The sequence below is a fragment of the Arvicanthis niloticus genome, chromosome 3, assembly GCF_011762505.2.
Source record: "Arvicanthis niloticus isolate mArvNil1 chromosome 3, mArvNil1.pat.X, whole genome shotgun sequence".
NCBI lineage: Eukaryota > Metazoa > Chordata > Mammalia > Rodentia > Muridae > Arvicanthis > Arvicanthis niloticus.
In genome coordinates this window covers 16,955,552-16,976,194 of record NC_047660.1, presented here as the reverse complement: position 1 = coordinate 16,976,194, position 20,643 = coordinate 16,955,552, and positions in this window count along the sequence as shown.

The window sequence follows — 20,643 nt, the reverse complement described above, 5'->3', positions numbered from 1 at the left end:
ATCTTTCTGCCTCCTTTTCTGCATGGCTCCCTGGTCCTGCCGGGGGGAATTTGATGAAGACCTCTCACTTAGGACTGAGTATATTCTGAGGTCTTTCAATCTCTTGCACATTGTCTAGTTTGGGTCTCTGTGTTTGTTTCCATGTACTGCAGGAGGAAGCTTCTATGATGATGATGTGCAGGGCAGTCATTTTATAGCTACATTCCTTTAGCAGCACAGACCTAGGTTTCCCCCTAGGCCCCTTACCTACCTAGTCTTAGGTTTGTGACTATCTGAGAAGTGCTAACTATGGGGTCCATCTCACGGTACAGGTCTTAAATCCAACCAGATACTGGTTGACTATACTGCAAAGTTTGTGGTATTATATTGCACCAGCATATTTTTTTCAATAATTTATTTATTGTTCACTTTATATTCCAATCACAGCCCCTCCCTCCTCTCCTCCCAGTCCAGCCCTTACAAATCCCTCCCCTATTATCTACTCTTTTTCCTCAGAGAAGGGGAGACCCCTTGGGTACCACTCCACTCTGGGACATCCTAGCAGAACTAGGCACATCCTCTCCTGCTGAGGTCCAAGCAGGTAGTCCAGGTAGGGGAAGGGGATCCAGTGACAGGAAACAGAGTCAGAAAAGCCCCCACTCCACTTCTTAGGGAGTCCCACATGAAGACCAAGCTGCATGTTTGCTAAAAATGTGTAAGGTGCCTAGGTTCAGCCCCTGCATGCCTTTTGGTTGGTGGTTCAGACTCTGTGAGTCCCCGGGCCCAAGTTAGTTGATTCGGGCAGGCCACCTTTGTAGATCAGAGTTTGTAGTTGGGTGGGCATTTACTTTTCTTCTTTGGTTGTTTGCAGAGTTCTTTCTAGTACCATGGATATTAGGCCCTAAGGGTGAAGATTTATGTTGAAACCAGCTTGATGTCTCCATGTCCATTGAGTTGTACAGGTGTTGTCTTCAGCGGTAGGGCATTACTGTCAATTCGAAGAGAACAACCAATAGCTTTGGCAGTGGCCTGTATTATTTGGGGGTTTCCATGAGGCCCCTTTTGGTCAACAACTCAATTAGATGTGACCTATTCCTGGAACTGGAGGTTTCATTTGGTGGTGAGAGATGTCTAGTTGGGGGTTTTTCTCCCCTGTTGTTTGGTCACCCCAATTTTTTTCTTTCATATATGTATACATTTCAAGAAGGTTCCCTGTATTATTCTTCCATATGACCCCTCAAATGGACCTTAGTTTCTGCTGTCCCTCCCCTTATTCCTTCTCTTATCTCCTTCTACCCCCCCCCCACATTTGGTCCATCCTTTCTTTTTTCTTTCTTTCTTTTTTTTTTTTTTTTGCAATAAAGACATATTTTAATAGAAATCGTTTAAAAGTACAATATATCCAGATAATAAAATTCTCACAAAAGAAAAATCTATCAAGAATTATTTAAAATTTCTTGTTTGAGGAACAAAGAACTTTTTTTTTTTGGTCCATCCTTTCTATTCCCCAATCTCATCCACCCATAACTATCTATGCTCTTTAGCCTTTCTAGAGAGATGCATCACTTCCCCACTGATTCCTTACTCTGTATCTAACCTTTGTGGTTATATGTATTGTAGCTTGGTTAGCATTGACTTAATAGGTAACATGCGTACATAAGTAAATACATACCCTATTTGTCTTTCTGAGTCTGGGTTACTTCATCCAGGGTGATTTCCCACCCCCCCACCCCCAGTTTCATCCATTTACCTGTGAAAGTCATGATTTTTTTTTAAATAGCTGAGTAATATTCCATTGTATAAACATAACATATTTTCTTTATCCATTCTTCTGTTGAGGGACATCTATGTTGTTTCCAATTTCTGGCTATTATCAATGCAACAGCAATGAACATGACTGAGCAAGTGTCACTGTGGCAGGATGAAGAATCCTTTGGGTATACATCCAAGAGTGGGGTGGCTGGATCATGGTGTAGACTGATTCCCATCTTCCCGAGGAACCATCACACTGATTTCCAGGGCTTCAGTACAAGTTTCCCTCTCATCAGTAACAGATGAGTATTTCCCCTTATTTCGTGTCCTCGCCAGCATGAATTGTCACTGTCTTAGTGATCTTAGCCATTTGGTTTGCATTTGATTTGCATTTCTCTAGTGACTAAGAATTTTGAACAGTTCTTTAAGTGCTTCACAAGCATTTCCTCGTTTGAGAATTCTCTGTTCAAGTCTGTAGCCCATTTTAAAATTGGATTATTTATTTTCCTACTGTCCAGTTTATTGAATTCTTTTTATCATGCTTTTATTCCTTTAATTCCTTGGTCACGATGTCTGCTCAAAGGAAGGGCAACATAGCAGATAAGAGCTTTGAAAACCATGCTACAGTAGAGGTAATATCACTTCCAGTAAAGAGTTCATAGATTAATGGGAAAGAAATTACAAGCAGAACCTGAGACTCAAAGGCAGCAAACAGTGCCACTGGCCCCCACTGCACTGAGAACGCTCTAGAGATATGGGCCAGTGACATCAGTAACACCTCTGAGGTTTGCTCAGACCTTCTCCGGGTGCTTTCCAGTCCGTGTGCTTCTCAGATTGCCATGCTGTATAGGGTGAACCTTTTTACTTTCCTGTTTTCTATTTTTGCACTGTGTAAAAAGCGAGAAACCTTCAGGTGGAAAATTAAATATTTTTAGTTGCCATGCAATAGGAGTTAGAAGTTTGTGGTTATCAGGGCTAGTGTGTGTAGGCGGGTGGAAGAGGACTGTGGTCAGACAGAGGTATAGAGGCATAAAAAAGTTCACAAGATTAAGGCTAAAAACAAATGTCTCTTGGAACAAAGCAAAACACTGTATACATTTCTTTAACGAACAGGAAGGTCTTGGTGTATGGTGGCAAGAGAGTGATAACAGGGTGCCATCGGTGTTTCAAGCTGGTCTTTTTCAGAAAAATGACCCTGCCATGGTATCATACTTCCTTTTGGTCTGAAAACTATTTCATTTAATAAAACACTTGTTCTCTCCTTACATACCAGGTTTAATGCTCAAAGCTTAGGGAGACAAAACAAGAATAAAATGTAATTTTTGACTTTGGGGAATTTAGAGGCTGGATGTTACAGGAGTTATAAATAAATACTACGTGGCACGGGCTTGGGTGGTGTAATGGAAATAAGTACTCTGATAGGATCTGATGATGATAGGGAATGTTAATGCAGTAAACTTTGACGGTGATTGAGACTGAGGTGGAAGGTGAAGAGAGCATGGATTTTTGGTGACAAATTGAGGCAGAGTGTGCTCATAGATGCACAGATGTCACATCAGAGGGCAAGCCATTTATGAAACCACAGCTACAATTCTCTAAGTGCAGTTCCTGGGAACCACATAGAACTAGATATCAGAATGCTAAGCCTGCAGCTCACTGTAGACACCCTGGATCTGGAGCTCAGGTTGGTGCAGAGGCTGGGTTTACCAGAGTCTCCAAGTAAACAACTCTGACACATTCTGAAGACTGGGAAGCTCGAGCTTCAAAGCTTGTCTTCACATTGGACTCACTTGGGAGTGTAAAATGTCTTATTTGGGTTCCATCCAAGAAGACATGTGTTAATAAGTCAGCAGAAGTTCAGATGCTTTTATTTGTTTGCTTTGAATTTTACTTTTGATAGAATTTCACATGAGTACAGCATACCATTGCCATCATTTGTATCATCATACGCTGACATCATTTCTATATCTCCCTTCCCTCCTTCCTTAGGATTGGAAAATCTAATTCTGCAGGCTGTGAAGCAGGAGCTCATAGAGAAAACCGAAGAGGAATTTTCATCCATGGGTACTCTGGCTGGAATACAGACACACCCTTAGCACACACCTTTAATCCCAAACAATGTAGGTAAGGTTAATTTATCGAAGGAAGCAGCCATGTTTGAACTGACATCTAATTGAGGGGCAGACACAGTGATGAATCAGAGAAAGATTTGGCAGAATGAGTCAGAGATAGGACATGCCCAACTCTGACAAGAAGAGACAGTAAGGAGAGGTGGTTAAAGAGAGAGTGCAGAGAGAGGGAGTGCAGGCAGTCAGTTCTGCTCAGTCAGTTGAGTTCCCTTCAGTTAGTCAGTGCAGGAGGCAGTGCAGTGGAGTTGAGCTAAGTTCCATTTAGTTAGTGCAGCAGAGGCATTTGAAACCAGAGAATAAAAAGGAGCCAGAAGATTAGAACAAATTGTCAGAGTTCCTTTGAGGAAGCCAGATTGAATCAGTTAGCTTGAAGAGGAGTTTGAGCAAAAACAGCTGAGTTGAACCAGCTAGCCAGGGTTCAGAAAGAGCTAGAAAGGGTGAGCTTATTCAATAGAAAGTCTCTGACATGACAATTATGTCAGGTGAATAAAAGTTACTTTTATAGAAAACATTTTTCTCTTTCTTCGGCAGCTATCACTTACCAGTAGCTCTTTACCTAGAAGTAGGGACCTGTAATGTTTTCTCCCATAAAATTTGTGTGGTCTTGTGAAGCATCTGCATGATCAAGAGTTCCTAGGTGGATGTCTTCCCAGTTCTCTGATTCTTACTGCCCCTTCCTCTACAATGTTCTGTAACTCTTAGGTGTAAGGGTTGTATTTCAGATGTCCCAGTTGGGTCTGGTCACCCCATGGTGGCTTATTCTCTGCATTTTGACTGGTTGTCGATCCCTGTAATAGTCTGTGCTGCAAAACTGTTCCCCCTTCCCCACCCCCCCAAAATTGAGAGCTTCACTTATTTATAGGTATATGGATAGACATTTAGAAGACAGTTGGAACAAAAAAGAAAAAAAAAAAAAAAGAAAAAAAAAAAAGAAAAAAGAAGACAGTTGGAAACTGCTTTGATTTAGCAAAATGGTAGGAAATAGGTTTTCCTTTAGGGTCTCTCACCTTTCTAACCATGGGTTCGTGGCTAGTTAGCCAAGTTGGCATTACATCACCTCACTGAGTGGGCCAGAAGTCCAATTATTCAGCTCTTAGTTACCTCCAAGTTATAAGCGCTACTACTATTGTACACAAGGACTTTTTTTTTTTTTTTTTTTTTTTTTTTTTTTTTTTTGCCAAGTTGGTCACTGCTGGGGCTTGCAACCTTTTCAGCCAGGTAGGACTATGATAACTTTCTCCCTTGGCAGCTCCCTTGGTACCTTCTGATGCCGTGACAGGCCAGTCCTCAGAGAGGAGGAGGCTTCTAGGCCAGTTCCAATTCAACTCCTCTCCAAGTCTCAGGTCCCAAGTATATGGTGTCTTCAATAATAGGGACCATCTGCAAACCCTGTGAGTCAACCAAGGGCAGTATCCTATCCAGCTCTTTTAAGTCCTGATTAATAACTTGAAAGGGACTAACCCTTGCCTGGTGTTGGCTTTTATTTTTAGTTTTGTTGAATAGTTCATGGTTCCTGGGGGTACATTATCACCCCATGTGAGATAACTTCAATCCATTAAAATACACACACACACACACACACACACACACACACACACACACACACCCCAAGCTTATAAATGAATAAGCTTCCCTATGGCTTCCAGAAACACCCTTAGCATTATTTAATTTCCTTCCCTCCTTAGTGATGCCCCTGGCCTCATTTATTTCCCTTTCCCACTTCTTGAGACTTTTAAACATTGACTAATTTCTTTAATGCTACATAATCACAGGTAGGGATGGAAACTCATTCAGGGTGACAGCAAGGCCCATGCTGGTCCATTTTGCCTATGGATCCCTTCTGCTGCATTGGAGCAGGGACTAAGTAGCTTCTCCCTTAGACTCGTAGACTCACATAAAGCGACTCCTGTTGTGATGCCACAGAGACAAGAGTCTCTGAGCACAACAAACAACACTGGTAGATGGGACGTCATATATGATGAACAGGTGTGAACGACCATGTGTGTTTCATATTACTTTTTAAAAAAGCCCTCAACCTTGCTGGGCAGTGGTGGTGCACGCCTTTAATCCCAGCACTTGGGAGGCAGAGGCAGGCCCATTTCTGAGTTTAAGGCCAGCCTGGTCTACAGAGTGAGTTCCAGAACAGCCAGGGCTACACAGAGAAACCCTGTCTTGAAAAACAAACAAACAAACAAACAAAAAACAAACAACCCCCCCCCCCCAAAAAAAAAAAAACTTCAACCTCAAGTGAAGCAATGTTTTCATTTAGCAAAAGGGTTCATAGGGGTTTCAAGGTCATTATTTGTAGTATTTTTTACTGAGATAGTGAAAAGACAAGGGGATAACTAGTGGCCCGTGGTGTTTTTGGTTTTAATTTTGGATGATATATACAGTGTACTATGATTATATTATCCTGCCATTACTCTGTCTCATCCTTTTCTAACTCCCTTCTAACCCCTACAAACTCCCTTCTAATAGGCTCCCTTCTATTCTTCCTTCCTCCCTCCCTCTCTCCCTCCCTTCCTTCTTTCCTTCCTTTTGCTCATCCCTCCCTCCTTCCCCTTCCTTCGTTTGTTCCTCCCTGCATCCCCATGAGAGCAGTCGCGGTTGCTCTGTGTCGTTCCTTTAAAGACTATGTTCCACCCAGTAAACCCAACCCAACTGGATTCCTTTTTATACTCCATCTCTCACAGTTTTTCACCATGTCCCCATGTCTCCTGTAAAGTCCCATTTTGAACAAAGCACTTAGAAATTATTTTTTTTCAGCACTCTGACTAGTTCAAGGACCCACTTTTGGCCATCACTCATTACTAAAAAAAGTTCTCTAATCAAGGCTGAAACCTGAGCTATTCTACAAGTGTAAAAGTAAGTATTTAGAAGGAAGTTTAACTATATGTCTACTTAGGAAAGCATCCACAGTGAGTTTCTCCTGTGAGGGCCTGTGACTTCCATAACTAGAGTCTTTTGACCAGTTCCATGCTGACTGACATGCATCTGCTTGCAGCAAACCTCAAAATCCAATCAGGAAGCAGTTAGTTAACCACAGAATACTCATGTTAACATGGCAACATTGGGCAGATCTTCCCAGGTAATTTAATATTGGAACAGTCAGAACCAGTTGTAATTTTTGGTAATTATTTTCCCCAACAGTCTGTTCAACAACTTTCGGCAGGAGGGAAGCTTCCAGTGTAGTTTCAGTTAGGTGTGTGTGTGCCCCCTGTGGTTTTGTGTCTTTGATAATAGGGTCTTTGTATCTAGTTCTTGTTGGCAATTGTGATGGCTCATTTATGTTAACTAGACACAAGCTAGAGTCATTGGGGAGGACCTCTCAATTGAGAAAAATCTCTCCATAAGATCCAGCTGTAGGCAAGCCTGTAGAACATTTTCTTACTGAGTGATGTGGGAGGACTCTGTCCAATGTGCGTGGTGCCACCTCTGGGCTGAACACACACACACATACACACACACCCCTAACTGAAACTACACTGGAAGCTTCCCTCCTGCTGAAAGTTGTTGAACAGTCTGTTGGGGAAAATAATTACCAAAAATTACAACTGGGCTGGTCCTGGGTTCTGTAAGAAAGCATGGGTGGCAATCTAGTAAGCAGCATTCCTTCATGACCTCTGCATCAGTTCCTGCCTCTAGGTTCCAGCCCTACTTGAGTTCCTGTCCTAACTTCCTTTGCAGATGAATAGGGATATGAAACTGTAAGCCAAATAAACCCTTTCTTCATTAAGTTGCTTTGGGTCATGGTGCTTCATCACAACATTAGAAACCCTAATGAAGAGGTCACTAATGGCAGTGGCAATGACTTGTTTTGGAAACCTCTCAGGTCTATCTGGATAGCAATTCATAAGGAAGAATCCTGAAGCTGGCAGTAGTATTTTGTTTTTTAAAATCCATGACTTCTGGGAGTAGCATTAACCATTTCATATGGATATTCTGTTAAAGTTCATTTTTAAAACCCAATTCTTTAAAGTCAGCTGTTTATTTTATTTCATTTTATTTTATTTATAGAGACTTTTTCCTGGCTCCGGTACAGAGAGTGGCTCTATGTTCTGCCATGTCACTCATGTATAACCTCCTTGTTGTCTTCCATCAGAGTGGTGTGTTTATAACTACGGTGACCATGCATGACCCATCATGAATGTAAAGTTTACATTAATGTTTATTCTTGATGAACAAATTCAATGGTTTGCACATATGTATAATGACATGCCAAGACTGTTATCGAATTCTCCAAAGATTTGTCACCACCATTCCACCACATCCTCGGTCCTCTGCTTACTCACCCTTCCTCTCCTGATCCATAACAAGTACACTGTTCACCCTTTTGTTTCTCTCCAACTTATAATTATTTAATTGATAATGTTCTTTCTCACCCAGTACGTTATATAATTAAAGTCATGCTGTAGCTTTCCAGTCCTTTGTAGAAACAGTAATTTAACTTTTTCTCTACATCTTTTTACGGTTTCTTAGCTTATTTCTTTTTACTTCTGAATAATATTCTGTTGGTGAGCTATACCACAGTTCAATTTTCCATATATCTTATATACTTCTAATTTTTGCAATTATGAACGAAGCTGCTATGAATATCTATGTTAGGTTTTTGCGTGCATATAAATTTTTAACCCACTTGACTAAGCATTAAGGAGTTCACTGCTAGATCATACAGTAAATACCTGTTTAGTTTTGTGTACTACTGAGATTTTTAATAGTATGCAAATAGTTATTCAGATGACTAATAGTCATGTACGATCTCATGACTTGTTTAAAGCAGTGATACCATCTCCTCTCAGGGCTATGTGCTCTGGTAGGTTATATAATTTAATCTATACCACCAGATAGACATACATAATACACTGCACCTCTCTGTTAGAGCCTCAGGGAGATCAAATAACTTTGACCCTAGATGTAGTAAATTCATGATTTAACTCAGACCACCTGAAAATAGGGCCCACCTTTAAAGTGACTTAGGCTTTATTTCACAGTATTTGGGGATCATGACCCTCAATATTCTAGGTAATTCTTTTCTTATTGGTTACCACAGAGTACCTGAAGAGTTGGTGACTTGGAAGGTGGCCTAGATCCCGATAGTTTCATGTATTGAATGTACATCAATGAGTTCTGCCTAACTGACCAAATCTGGCATTTTCTTTAAAAGAATTATGTGCTATGTTAATCACATAGTGGATTTCTTAGAAACCCGAGGAGATTAGTAGCAGTAGAATTCCAACTGATTGCTCGGAAGTTTTTGTTGTTGTTTTGACCTACTTTTGCTCGTCTTCTTTTACAAACTCCCACAACTCTGGGAACACCTGTCATATCTCTGTTTCTTGTCATCTCCAAGAGCCTGATTAACATAAGGTCAGGAGAAGCCAATGAGTTGTGCATGTATGGGTGTGGAGAATTAAAACTTAGCCTCGAACCTCCTTGTGAGTCAGAGACTACTTTGCAAGACTGGAATGTGACCCTGCCCATCATCTTCTAATGTTTGTGTATGATGCCTGGAATGGTAAGAAGGAAGAGTTCCTGGCCCAGTTCTGCCACAAGGCTGCAAAAGTTCTCCTAGGGTACTTTAACCTTTGGTTCTTGGGTGACTCTGGCATTGTGTTCAGTTCTTCAGAGCACATTTGAGCAGTTGTGGAACTGCCAGGGAGACACAAGTTCACACTTAAGCTGCTTCTACTAGAAACAAAATGTACAAATATACCTTTCCTGGATAGTTATTTAGGCTGAGTTATGATGTCATATACATTGCTATAGAATTATAATTTGGTTTTAGCTAACATAGATAATTTCCATTCAATTTGAGCTTCTAGGTGACACCTTACTTAGAGCATCTCATGTGTAAACACTTGGACTTCTCACCTGCTCAAATGCATGGAATCATAACCACTCTCTCTAAAACTTAGCCACAGGCAAAATTTTTGAATAATATATCCTGATTTGGCATGCAAACTGTCACCACACTACAAGAATTTAAACTAGCAATTTATAAAAACATAAAAACCATATGTGTTCTTTCAGTATATTAGTAACCTAACTACCTAAGAAATTAGATATTTATTATAACAATCCTTAGAATAATTAATGGCCCATTTACTTTTTTTCTTTTCAATGCAATTTGCTTTGACAGTGCTCTGTCAGCAACAGTACATTTTTAGTATTTTTTATTTATTAAGTTTTAACTTAGCATACGAATTAATGAGCTTCATTATGAGATTTTTGTACAAATGAATCATTACCCTTTATAGTATAGTTATCTGAAGAAATTTAAATATGGTTTTTAGCAATGAGTTTAATCATGACATTTTCACAAAAATGCATCATTATACTTTTAAAATTACAATTATCTGAAATATGAAAAAGAAATATGGCTTTTATAAAGTGTACTTACAAGGAGTATTATCTCAAACAATATAGGTTATGTTCACAGTAACAAATATGATGACATCAAAGAGTCCAAAAGAGGCCAATAAGACTTGGGAAAAGTAGTATTTTAAATAATTCTTAGACTATCAATGTCTATTGTAAAGAACCCAAGTTTTATTTTTTCACAAACCCGAAAATAAATTTTATAAGGATGCTTTGTTAAAAACTCAGTTGCTTACATTGCTGTTAGAACTTCGGGAGGATTTGATAAGCGTGTTTGTTTTCATTTGCGTTTCTGTTTTTCTCTTCTGTTCCGTCAAAGTCATGTTTAATGCATGGAGCTGAGCAGTCTTTGCTATCTGAGGTTTGTGTCGGTGGGTATGCCCATGAAGCAAACTGTTCCTGGTTATGGCAGCAGAAAGCAATGCTTCTGTTTTAGAAGTGTGTGTGTGTGTGTGTGTGTGTGTGTGTCTATGTGTGTCTGTCTGTGTGTGTATCATTCAGACAGCTGTTTTTAAAACACAAGGATTTTCCAGATAGATGCATGTTTCTTGTTTGTGAAAATAATCTAATTCATAAAAGAAGTATTATAGTAGCCAAAATGTTCCTTATTCCCTTCTACATCCTGATATGAATGGGAAAATCCATTATCCAGTTCAACATCAAAGGCAAACATCAATTGTTCCTGTTCCATGGCTCAGTCTCACAGCAGACAGGCCAGCTCCCATCAGCACCACTGTGCACAGCTGCCTTCTTCCTTTTGCTGCACATCCTGCCGCATTTTATGCTTTGTTTTTGCAAACATTTCAAGGCCATTTATTGTATGCCAACCCAGAACTTCTTTAATAATCATAAAGACACTTTACCGTGGGTCATAGAAGTGAAATAGATAGAACAAGTATTTTCGAACTAGATGATTCATTTGTGGATCCACTCCAAACGAGATGAGGGTCACTGGGCAATTACTAAACTTGCTGAATGCCCACCTTCACATGTGCCACATGAAATTATGTCCATTTCACAGTTCTTGGCAGATTAGAAGAGGTTAAATTTGTCCAGTATCCACATTTTAGATAGCCATATTCTGCCTGTTTATAATCATTTTTTCCCTTAAGCAAAAGGAAACTGATTCATATCAAGATCCTTCCTGTCCGTGGTTAAAGTATCCACATTTTATGCATGTGAGTTTTGCTGGTGGCTCACATTTTTTTTATATATATCATTTTTGCTAACCCTCCCGCTGTGGGTGACCACTTTGAACTTTTCAAGTATTAAGAAATCTTCCATCACCAAAACCAAACCAAACCAAACCAAAAAACAACCAACCCTTCTTTTACAGTTGGTCAATATCACGGCTTTAAGTTGATATGGAAGATGAGAATAAAGCTTGTCTTGTTACCCACAATCTCTCCTCTCCTGCTCGATTCTCAAAGCTACAGGGTAGTCTTTGTTAGATAAATATTTAGGATTTACATTACTCCAACTGTGTAAACACAAACCACAGAGGTGAGACTCAAAATATTCTATAATGCCTTTTCTTTCCAATAGTGAATTGTTACTTTCTTTGGAGTTATCAACGATCTCAGTTACTCATTTTGACATAATTTTCTATATACTTATTACTAATAGGAAACCCAGATGACTATCATATATCCAAAGGCATTTTCACATTATATTCTTGCAAAAATATTCTTTTAAAAAATTTGTTTATTTATTTTATGTATGTGAGTACACTGTCCACTCTCTAGACACATCAGAAGAGGGCATCAGATCCCATTACAAATGGTTGTGAGCCACCATGTGGTTGCTGGGAATTGAACTCAGGACCTCTGGAAGAGCAGTCAGTGCTCTTAACCAGTAAGCCATCTCTCCAGCTCCCAGAATTCTTTTAAAGCATTCTGACCTACTGTAATTGGGGTGAGTGACCCTCTGTGCCTCATATCTAGCTGTACATATATAGAATACATATATTCTTTAAAATATATGTTGATCTTTTATTTTTTGGCAAAACATACATTTTAGTTTTATTTTCATGATAGTTATTTTACAGCAATTTTCTGAACACAAGTTCATAGATCTAACTTTGTTGATACTTGTGCATCTGCTAGGTTTTGTGTTTAATCCTAAGATAGGTGGAATTTTTGTAGGATAAAGAATTTTACATTGCAAATGGTTTCCTGTTAGGAAGTGAATTTAGAGCTAATCTATACTAAAAATATAGAGATGTCAGAAACTCTTTGATATGAAATGAAAATAAAAATTAAAGGAAGATAAGAATGTCAGAATATTTTATAAGTAACTGCTCAGTTATCTGAAGACCAGACAACACGGTTTTCATTCAGTTTTTAGACACAGAATGCTATACAAGCACAGGAATCTCTGAAAAGCATGATATTATCTGGGGAGGTGCATTCTGATCCAATCATTGGACAGACTACCTGATTTTAGTAGAGATGTTGAGACACTGTAGGGGCAAAGCTACCAGCATCACACATAAGCCAGTCATCGTGAATGTACTTAGTTACGCTATGAAGTAGCCAGGCCCACTATTACCTTCGATGACAACTTGGTGGTCATGAGGTCTTGAGATTAAAACTACCTAACAGGGTTCCTGAAATCCCTTTAATGTCTGTTGGAACCATGTACATTCTAGGTTTGCTGGAGAGAAGCTTGACATTCAACCTTGAGTCATCTCACAGAGCCAGACCTCCCTGAATAAGATGGGCACGCCTTTGTCCCCCTGATAAACAGTTTCTCTGTGTAGTCCTGGCTGTCCTGGAACTTGCTTTGTGAACCAGGCTGGCCTCAGATGCAGATTCACCTGCCTCTATCCCTCGGGTGCTGGAATTAAAGCTGTGCGTCATCATGCTTGCCTAAGATGGACACTCTTGCAAAATATAGCTTGTGTAAATATCATGCTTATTTATTCTATTATTTTAACAGCAATTATGTAAAGTGTTTCTATTTCATGAAAACATTAGGGAATGGATCCTAATTTCTATTTTTAATTAAAGTTTTCATACCAGGACTGGAGAGATGGTTCAGCAGTTAAGAGCACTTACTGCTCTTTCAGAGGTCTTAATTTCAATTCCCAGAAACCATCTGGTGGCTCACAACCATCTGTAATGGGATCTGATGCCCTCTTCTGGTGTGTCTGAAAACAGCTACAGTGTAGTCATATAAATAAAATAAATCTTAAAATTTTATACTATATATTTTATCATTTTCCTTCCTTTCCCCAACTTCTTCCAATCCCTCCCCTCCACACCTCCCTACTTAACCAACTTTATGTCCATTCTTTCTTTTTCTTGCAAAAACAAAACCAAATATAAAACCCCATAAAAACCAAATTCAGAACAAGAGAAAGACCAATTAGACAAAACCAAAATGCCTATATGAAACAAATAGTAAATACACACACACACACACACACACACACACACACTCCCATTCAGTTTATTTTGTGTTGGCCAACTACTCCTGGGCACAAAGCCTTCTCTGGAGTATGGGGGAAACAACCAATAACAGGTGAATAGCAAAAACGTACTTTCCCTTTTCTAGTGTGCATCAGTTCCAAATAGCTTCTTGGTTAGGGATGGGACCCCATGCCCACTTCCTCCTTCACAGTGCTGTTACCCCATCTGGCTTGAAACAGTGCAAAGCTTGTGAGTGTTGCCTCACACTTGCTTAAATCTTTCCTCTAGCTGTTCATAAAAAGGTTGATGGATATTGCTTACCAAGAAACAAAGGTAAATATCTGGATGAGAATTACTGGATATAAAATTGAGCCTGTGATTAGTCCTTAGGAACTAGAAGCCATTCTGATCCACTGGTCAGGTAGATGCCAGAAGAGGATTTAATAAATTTTGTTTCAAGACTATTTCAAGTTCAATTTAATTTGTCCCTAGACCTCTATTACAATTTCCCCCTTAGTTGCTGTCTTAGGTTTTCTATTGTTACAATGAGATGCCATGACCTAAGTAACTTGGTGAGAAAAGGGTTTGTTTGGCTTATATGTCCACGTCACTGCCATTATCAAAGGAAGTCAGGACAGGAACTCAAACAGGGCAGGGATCCCAAGGGCAGGAGCTGATGCAGAAGCCATGGAAGGGTGCTGCTTACTGGCTTGCTCCTCATGGATTCCTCAGCCTTCTTTCTTACAGAACCTAAGACTACCAGGCTAGGGTTGGAACTACTCACAGAGGGCTTTGCTCTCCCCCCTCCCCTGCTCCAATCGATCAGTAATTAAGAAAACGTTCCACAGCTGCGGTTTTCAACCTGTAGGTTGCAATCTCTTTGGCAAACCTCTGTCTCTGAAAATATTTACACTACGTTTTATAACAGCGGCAAAATTACAGTTATGAAGTAGCAACAAAAATAATTTTATACGTAGCTCTCACTACAACATGTACTGAAGCGTGGCAGCATCAGGAAGGCTGAGAACCAGTGCTCTACGGGCTTGCCTCCAGCCCCGTCATATGGAGGCATTTTTCAGCTGAGGTTTTCTCCTCTTAGATGACTATATTTTGTGTCAAGCTGACATACATCTAGACAGCACAGTTGTGCTGTAGATAATTGGATTCATATATTCATACAGATAATATATTCAGAAAATGAGAGATTTTCAGATCTTTGACTGACACATGCAGTTACGACTAAGGAAAAGCAAAAGGGGGATTTGGAAGCCTCTGGAGCACAACCCTGCTAACAAAATGGGAAGTCAAAGATTAAACCACAGCAAACGGGATGCTTTCAGAAATTACAGCTGCCAGCAAGAAGGTAGCAGGTGCAACAGTGATGATTCCTAGGAGAGTCTCATTTAAATTACCCTCTTCATCTGTTCAGAAGGCAGATAGGTAGGGCTCATTGGATGGTAGTCGTTATACGAGCTTCATGACTCTGGGACAAGCTGCTGTTTCACGAACATCTCTGGAATGGGACAAATCTCGTTTATACCTTGAAATTGATTTGCTGCATGGCAATCAGTATAGAATGGGTATCTTATGTTGCTTTCTATTGATATGATAAAACATTGAGCAAAAGAACTTGGGCAGGAAAGGGTTTAGTCGGCTAGCATGTTCCTATCATAGTACGTCATCGAGGGAAGCCAACACTGGAACTCAAGCAGAGCAGAGACCTGGAGGATGGAACTGAAGCAGAGGTCAGGAGGAATGCTGCTCACTGACTTGTTCTCTAAGTTCACATTCTCCTTCCTTCCTTCCTTCCTTCCTTCCTTCCTTCCTTCCTTCCTTCCTTCCTCCCTCCCTCCCTCCCTCCCTCCCTTCCTTCCTTCCTTTCTTCTTTCCAGACAAAATTTCACAGTGTAGCCTTGACTGTGCTGGAACTCATTCTATAGACCAGGTTGGCCTTGATCTTGCAGAGACCCACCTGCCTCTGCCTCTGCCTCTGCCTCTGCCTCTGCCTCCCGAGTGCCAGGATTAAAGGTATGCAACACCACCACCTGGCTCAGCTACCTTTCTTACAGATCCCAGGTCCACCTCCCAGGGATGGTGCTGCCATCAAAGGGTTGGGCTCTCCCACATTAATCATCAATCAAGAAAACGTCCCAGAGTCTTTCCTGAAGGGCAGTCTGACAGCACACAATTTTTTTCAAATGACATTCTCTCTTCTCAGATCATTGTTAGGTTTGTGTCAAGTTAAAAAAAATTTAAAAAAAATTAAAGTTAAAGGAATCAGTACTTTAACAAAAAAAATATCGTTAATGCCTGACATTTTTCGCTGTAATTCATCTGCGAAAGATTACAACTGTCTTAGTCTCCCCTGTGTTACAAGATTTACCTCAATCATGCTTCTAGGGTCATATAAGTCAACACAACAGTAATAGTAAAATAAATACCCATTAATACCTAATGTGTTAGAGAATGGAAAACATACTACTCAGAAAACATAAACGCAGAAATACAGCATTTCTCTAAAATTTCTCCACGTAATGCTCACGAGCTTGTGCTTCACAATGAAATCCTTCTAATAGGTTTCTCTTAATAGAATGCATGTGATCTATCATGCTTATAAGGTGAAGCACTTATGTAACTTTTTACAATAATGAAACTCAAAGAAGAAAATCATTCCAGCTATACAACCACAGTCCTTAATTTGGTCCTTGTGAATCCACAGAGCCAGTGGAGTTTGATATCTTTGGCAGACTGGCAAGTTGTACAGAGCAGAGTGAAGTCAAGCTAAGAGAGCAATAGTGGACACCAGATGTTACTGCAAGCTCATGTCATCTTCAGTTTATTACTTGTCATGAGTAAAACACAAGCAGGTGACTGTAACCGGAGCATGCATGGCTGTTTTCTAGCAGATAGTCAGCTATGTTGAGCAGTTCAGCATCAGCAAATTAAATTGGCCAATGAGAATGCAAACTTATTAGATTCCAAAAGCACAAGGGAATTATGAAGAGGCAGTAGACTCAATTCACCTACTCCTAAGGTATGCATCGTCACCTATAGAATGACCTTAAGAGAACATTCATGTAAAGAGATGACTCGGAGTGTGTCGGGGTATTTTGCTTTATTTTCAGAATAAAGCAGATGACCGAGGACCATTTTACTAAAAATGAATCTGAGAGATGTATTGGAGGGATGAAAAGTTCTCTTCTTAAGAGGACATACTAATTTGTAATCATTCACAGGCAATGCAGATAACTGTATTAGATACACAGAATAAGTCAGCAAGACGAATCACAGGTTTTCCCCCATTTTTATTGGTTATTTTATTTATTTACATTTCAAATGTTATCTCACTTCCCAGTTTCCACTTCACAAACCCTCTATTCCATCCCCTTCCCCCTGCCTCTATGAGAGTACTTCCCCACCCACTCACCCACTTCTGCCTCAGTGCCCTAGCATTCCCCTACCCTGGGTCATCGAGCCTTTACAGGACCAAGGGGCTCTCCTCCCAGTGATGGCTGCTAAGGTAATCCTCTGCTACATATCCAGCTAGGGCCATGGGTTTCCTCATGTGTAATCTTTTGGTTGGTGGTTTAGGAGCTTTGGGGGTTGGTTGATGTTGTTATTCTTCCTATAGGCTTGCAAATCCCTTCAGCTCCTCCAGTTCTTGCCCTAACTTTTCCATTGGGGTCTCCGCACTCAGTCCAACATTTGGTTGCATACATCCTGCATACATACAGGCTCCTGACCAACACATATGCGAATAACAGTTTTAATGTAGGGAGAAGGGTGGCTCGGTCTCTTGAAGCCAGTGCGGAGTATGACAGTGTCATGCTCTGAGAGAGGACTTGCTTGGAGGACCGTTCTACAGGAGAGTGTTTACACAGAGACAGTTCAGAAGAAATTATCTCTGTGGATATCAGCCATGCAATTCCTTACCTAATCCAGTTCTTGTTTAGCAGAGTTATGAATAAAGATGTCCCAACAGTTAACGCGATCACTCTGGCCTTACCAGTATCAAGTTTCCCATACTAAAGCTGAAACCTCATTTGTTAAAAGTCAGGAAGAAATGAAACTGTGACTCCTGTTATCCTATTTCCTGGAAAGGCTAAAATATCTTTGGAAACTGATTCTGAGGCATTTCCATAATAGATGGACAAACTTTTGGGGTGGACATTTGCTGTCTTCAGGCTTTGTACTTCCAGGACCATTTTGGTGGCCTTGCTGAATGTTTTCTGCACTATTATCTCAAGCACATTTCTTCTGACTAAAGACTTTTATATTGAGTGAAAGCAATAGGCCAACTATCAAAGCATTTCCTGTGTGATTATGTGTTCCATCTTTTAGAAGTAGTTTGCTGTACTACTTCTAAGGGCCGGAACACTTGCATGATCAACTAGGTTCCTCTGAAATATTTTCTATGTAGTGATGTTTCTTTGTGATGTTAAAAAATAAAATAGAGACCCGGAAACCAGGGATCATAAGTAGAGCCAGTGCTCTTAACATTTGGATTTAATTGCCTACTTTGAATCCCTTGATCTTTCAATTTGTTGGTTTAAACAGTTTAGTGCCAAAGGAGGAATGCTTCAGTAGGATACGAAGGACGCTGGCAGTAGCTCTGCTGTTGGAATTAACCCCTTTCCGTTTTGAGTTCTCCATACTATAAAACACACGGACGAACAAAGGAGCTAATCATCTTGGCTAGGACCGTGTACACTGAGTCACAAAGACACAGGGCTGCAGTTGCCCAGGGGAGTGTAGGCTCTGTGCTGATTGCACAATCATGGACCCCCAGGCATAGTATTTCCAGTGCATGATGCTTGGATGCTGTGAGAGTCACAGAGGATTAAAACTTCCTATTTAATAGAACTTGAAAGGTAGGCATTGTCGTTCATGGGAGGCAGAGGTATGACTTTCAGGCCAACCCAAAACCCAAGAGGTGGGGGTGTAGCTTAATGATAGAATAGTTTACTCATCATGTGAAAGGCTTTGGGTTTCATACTGAGCACATCAAAAGAGTAAGAAGAAAAAAGAACGAGCTTTCCTATCAGTTTAAAACTTTTGGACAGAATTGACTGATGTCAAAGAACAAGAGAGGAATTAAACCATAAATAGCAGCTATATCCTGGTAACCGATTACAGACATGCTTTTGTTTATTATATTTTACCTTCTATTTTATATAAAATAACATGTTAGTGGTGAAATTGAAATTTATTCCATAGCTTAGATTATGATGTAAGAAACTAGAGGAAAATGATCATTCTTTAAAGATTCTTATATGGAGCTAGGCCTATCCACACTTAACTCCCCTTTCCTCACAACTTCAACAGATTAAAAAAAAAATAGAATTCATTTTGATTACTAAAAGATGTATTGTATCTGGACAATTAAAATGGCATAGTCAGAAAAGGCATCTTCCACCAAGCCTGGTGAGCTGAGTTCATGCCCTAAGACTGATGTGGTGGAATAAGAGGACCCATTCTAACAAGCTGTCCTCTGACTTCCTCATGAGTGTCATGTGGTGGTCCATGACAAATTTTGAAAGTCAGTTCTCTTACTCTGTCATGTGAGTCCTGGGGAGAGAGCTCAGGTAGTCAGAACTGGTGGCCGGTATCTCTTTGGAGCCATTTCACTAGCCTGTTTCTTATTTTCTATAAGCAATTCAAAGTCACCACAGTATTGAAAATGCTAATAACAATAGGATACTAATCAGAAAGTAGAAGTGATCTAAGTTAGGAGATAATACATTATGATATCTATTAGTCACTGGGAAATTTTTATTTTTTTCTAGACAAAGTTTCTTTGTGTAGCTCCGGCCATCCTAGAACTAGCTCTCTGTAGATCAGGCTGACCTAGAACTCACAGCTTGCCTCTGCCCACTGAGTACTGGGACTAAAAGTGTGTGCCACCACTTCCCAGGTTGTAAATTGTTTTATATGGGCTTGAACTCAAATGGCTACATTTTTATTTCTTTATATGTAAATTATTTTTATTTCGATTAATTTGATATTTTTATTGAATATAAAGTCATGTTGTTAATGATAGTCTTTTTCCTTAGCTTTTACAGTTAAAATTAAAAAGTGAAAAAAAAAAAAACCCCACCCACATACATTCAAAGGGACTGTGTTGGTTTGAATTTGCTTGGCCCAGGGAGTGGCACTGTTAGGAGGTGTGGCCTTGTTGGAGGAAGTCTGTCACTGTAGGGATGGGCTTTGAGACCCTCCTCCTAGCTGCCTGGAAGAGTCTTCTGGCTGCCTTTGGATAAAGAGATAGAACTCTCAGCTCCTTTTCTACCACTATGTCTGCCTGGGTGCTGCCATGCTTCCCTCCTTGATGATAATGGACTGAACCTCTGAACCTGTAAGCCAGCCCAATTAAATATTGTCCTTTATAAGAGTTGCTTTGGTCATGGTGTCTCTTCACAGCAATGGAAACCCTAACTAAGGCAGGGACTGTCTCTGATTACTGATAAGGTTTGAAATAACATATTTCTTCCAATTTTTAAGGAAGTACTATTTCTTCCATTCCAAGTTGTGTAGACGCTGTAAGCTATTTAGTGGTGGGAATCATTGAATCCCGTTTTCTTATTCACTCTTGCACTTAGTTAACCGCTGAGCTCAAAGAGATTAAATTTCAGAAATAATCATTTCACACAAACTAAAAATAAATATTACCATAGAAGTGACATTAAAATAAAAATAGTTAGGCTCCAGTGTAGTAACTAACACATGCACTCAGGTAATGGAAGCAGGAAGGTTAGGAGTTCAAGGTCAGCCTTGGGTATATAGCAAATATAAGGTTTTTTTTTTTTTTTTTTTAACTAGGGGCTTATCAAAAATCAGTTTAAAAAGACAAAAGTAATAAATTTTAAAAAGTTGTATGTGCATATGATACAGGTGCCAATGGAAGCCAAAAGAGGGCATTAAATCTCTTGGAAGTAACATTACAGGTGGTTGTGAGACCCCTGAAGTGGGTGTTGGGAACTAAGTTCAGGTTT